The sequence below is a fragment of the Myotis brandtii genome, unplaced genomic scaffold, assembly GCF_000412655.1.
Source record: "Myotis brandtii unplaced genomic scaffold, ASM41265v1 scaffold940, whole genome shotgun sequence".
Lineage (NCBI taxonomy): Eukaryota > Metazoa > Chordata > Mammalia > Chiroptera > Vespertilionidae > Myotis > Myotis brandtii.
In genome coordinates this window covers 693189-697518 of record NW_005371877.1, presented here as the reverse complement: position 1 = coordinate 697518, position 4330 = coordinate 693189, and positions in this window count along the sequence as shown.

Sequence of the window (4330 nt, the reverse complement as noted above, 5' to 3'; positions counted from 1 at the left end):
TGCCCAGCCCAGAGCGGTCAAGGGGGGCAGGGGCACGGCAGACATCCCCCACCTGCACTGCCACCTGCCCTGCCACCTGCCCTGCCACCAGACACACCGCCAGGCGGACAGCTGACCACAGGCCCGTCAGCCAGGCAGCGGCACTGCCTACCTCCTGCTGAATGAATGGGGGAGGGAGAGAGGGAAGGCTGAGTGAGGGGGACTAGACCAGAGCCGGTGGATTGCACTTGCGCGCAGTGGGAAAGCGGCCGGAGGAGCAGCCCTCCCCCCAGTTCTCCTCCCACACTTGTGCACACACCTGTGCACACACATCACTTACAAGTGCACACATTTACACACGTGTGTGTGCACTCACACACATATATCCACATTCCGCACACTCACTCCCCTGTGCACACACACTCACACGTACACACTCTCACCGTGCACTCACTCCCCTGTGCACACACACTCACACACACACACTCTCACCGTGCACTCACTCCCGTGTGCACACACACTCATACGCACACACTCTCACCGTGCACTCACTCCCGTGTGCACACACACTCATACGCACACACTCTCACCGTGCACTCACTCCCGTGTGCACACACACTCATACGCACACACTCTCACCGTGCACTCACTCCCGTGTGCACACACACTCATACGCACACACTCTCACCGTGCACTCACTCCCGTGTGCACACACACTCATACGCACACACTCTCACCGTGCACTCACTCCCGTGTGCACACACACTCATACGCACACACTCTCACCGTGCACTCACTCCCGTGTGCACACACACTCATACGCACACACTCTCACCGTGCACTCACTCCCGTGTGCACACACACTCATACGCACACACTCTCACCGTGCACTCACTCCCGTGTGCACACACACTCATACGCACACACTCTCACCGTGCACTCACTCCCGTGTGCACACACACTCATACGCACACACTCTCACCGTGCACTCACTCCCGTGTGCACACACACTCATACGCACACACTCTCACCGTGCACTCACTCCCGTGTGCACACACACTCATACGCACACACTCTCACCGTGCACTCACTCCCGTGTGCACACACACTCATACGCACACACTCTCACCGTGCACTCACTCCCGTGTGCACACACACTCATACGCACACACTCTCACCGTGCACTCACTCCCGTGTGCACACACACTCATACGCACACACTCTCACCGTGCACTCACTCCCGTGTGCACACACACTCATACGCACACACTCTCACCGTGCACTCACTCCCGTGTGCACACACACTCATACGCACACACTCTCACCGTGCACTCACTCCCGTGTGCACACACACTCATACGCACACACTCTCACCGTGCACTCACTCCCGTGTGCACACACACTCATACGCACACACTCTCACCGTGCACTCACTCCCGTGTGCACACACACTCATACGCACACACTCTCACCGTGCACTCACTCCCGTGTGCACACACACTCATACGCACACACTCTCACCGTGCACTCACTCCCGTGTGCACACACACTCATACGCACACACTCTCACCGTGCACTCACTCCCGTGTGCACACACACTCATACGCACACACTCTCACCGTGCACTCACTCCCGTGTGCACACACACTCATACGCACACACTCTCACCGTGCACTCACTCCCGTGTGCACACACACTCATACGCACACACTCTCACCGTGCACTCACTCCCGTGTGCACACACACTCATACGCACACACTCTCACCGTGCACTCACTCCCGTGTGCACACACACTCATTTTTTTTTCCCGCTCATGCCCCCTCCCCCAGGAGCCCCATCGGCTCTCCATCGCCGGCACGGGCTCCGGCCACGTGGAACCTTCCAGCTGCCCAAGGAGACCCCGGGTTGCACTGGCCACCCCCACTTCCTCTCTGCCCGCCGTAGCCGCCGCTCCAGGCCTGGGCATAGCTGCCTGCCAGCTCCGGCCATATCAACCTCCTGGAAACCCCTGCCAGGGCCTCTCCCACCTGCGTTGCCCCTGCCCAAATGTCCTTTCTGCCGCCACCGCCTATTCATCCTTCAAAACTCTGTTTAGATGGAATGAGCTCTGGGTACCACCACATACAATTCACTGTCCAAGATTCTTAAAAGCTAAGAGAGGCCTACGAATGCTGGTGCTGGGAAGCAGACACAACTTGGACTTGTGGCCACCCCATTGTTGTCCGAGCCTCTGTCTCCCGCTAACACTCACACCAGGGGCCGGCCACGGGCTGCACGGCCAGGGCTGCAGGTGCCGTTTCTGGAATGGGCTCCAGGGAAACAGGGCCGCTCAGAGTGGGCCGTGCGGTGGCCATCCCCGCCTCTGCTTGGACACCGTGGCAATGCTGAGTCGGCAGAGTCCTGCTCCCAGGATGACACAGCATCTCGGTGGCCCAGTGCACAGGGGAGCGGCTGGGACCACAGGAGGGGGTGCTCCAGGCAGAGCCAGGAGAGAGCTTCTTCGCTGGGACCCCAGCCCCCGGGGCCCCACCTGCTTCCGTCATCGGCGTCATGGGAAATCAGAGTCTTGACGGGACCGTCCCGTGTCCTGGCCCTCGTCTCAGACAGGCCATGTGAGGGCTCAACACCCACCAGCCACGAATGCAGGGACAGCAGGAGGCGGCACTGTGACTCGTGCCACGGAATTTATTCAGGAGGTCTTCTCAGCAACAAGCTTCCAGGTGTCAAACCAAGATGCTCCAGAATGGTGATGGAAAAAATGGTAGGTGAATGGGTGAATGCATGAGTGGCTGGCTGGATGGAAAAGCAGATGGAGAGACGAATGGATGGATAGACAGATGGATGGATGGACAGATGGACTGACAGATGGACACACAGAAAAATAGATGGATGGATGGATGGATGGATGGATGGATGAAAGAAAGGATGGATGGATGGATGGATGAAAGAAAGGATGGATGGATGGATGGAAGAAAGGATGACAGGATGGATGGATGGATGGATGGATGGATGGATGGATGGATGGATGGATGGATGGATGGATGGATGGATGGATGGATGGATGGATGGATGGATGGATGGATGGATGGATGGATGGATGGATGGATGGATGGATGGATGGATGGATGGATGGATGGATGGATGGATGGATGGATGGATGGATAGATGGATGGATGGATGGATGGATGGATGGATGATGGACAGAAGGATGGAAGAACAGAGAGACAGATGATGGACAGACAAATAGATGGAAGGGTGGATGGATGGATGAATATATGGATGGAAGAAAGGATGAGGATGGACAGACTGATGGATGAATGGATGGATGGATGGATGGAGAGAGGGACAGAGGAATGGTGGGTGAGTGTAGATATGAGAACAGGTGTAGACATATGAACGGGCAGGAAGGGATGGGTGTTGGTTGATGGGCACAGGGGAGGATAGATGGGCTGTGAGATGGAGGATTAAGGGGATCCTTCATGTAACAGTGAGTCGTGGAGAGTGGCTGCGAAGGTGCCCCCACCCCGTGCGTCTGGGGTTCCGCGCTGTGACTTCCAGGGACACACATGCAGTGTGGTTTCTCGATCCCCAAATAAGGTGGACAAAGTCTGCTCTGGCAGCCGGGGGGCAGGAAGCCGGGGGGAGCGGGAGGCCCCGCTCCCGGAGCTGAAGTCAGTTCCTTCTTTTCTAAACAATGGCCCTGGCCCACGCCTCTCCCCCCCACCCGCTCCACCCAAGCTGCCTCCACCACCAGTGGGGCATTGGGGCGCTCAGAGCTGGATGCCAGGGAGCCGGGTGGGGTCAGGCGGGCAGCAAACACCAGGGCCCCGCACCGCCTGCAGGGCATGGGCTGTGGGGAAGGGGCCGTCCCTCCCAGCCAAGGCTCCGGGCCTGGCAGAGCCCAGGCCCCTGAAGAGACTGGCCTTTCCGCGGGGGACGGAGGGGGACAGGTGAGGCCTCCCACATCCCCCCCACTGTCTGGGGCTCGGCGTTGGGTCCTCATTTGGGCCCTTTGTGTCTTTCTTCTCAGAGTCACTAATTTGAAGGCCCAACACGACCCTCTTCTCTCCTTCCTTCTCGTCCTAAGGTCGCCACCCCTCCCCGACCCCTGCCCACTCCCACCATGGCCAGTCCAATCCGTGGTTTCCCCTGCTGACCACCAGTTGGTGGAAGAGTAGAGTGAGTCAGGCTGCCCTCCCCGCCCCAGATGCCAGGGGGGAGTGGATGGGAGGAGGGAAACCGAGTCAGTGTCTTGCCCATAGCTTTCTAACAGTGGCTCCTGGGGCCTACTCGCCCAGCTGGGAAGCTTGGCCTGCGCCGGGGCCAGCAGTGCTGCCCCCCTCCGCCGCC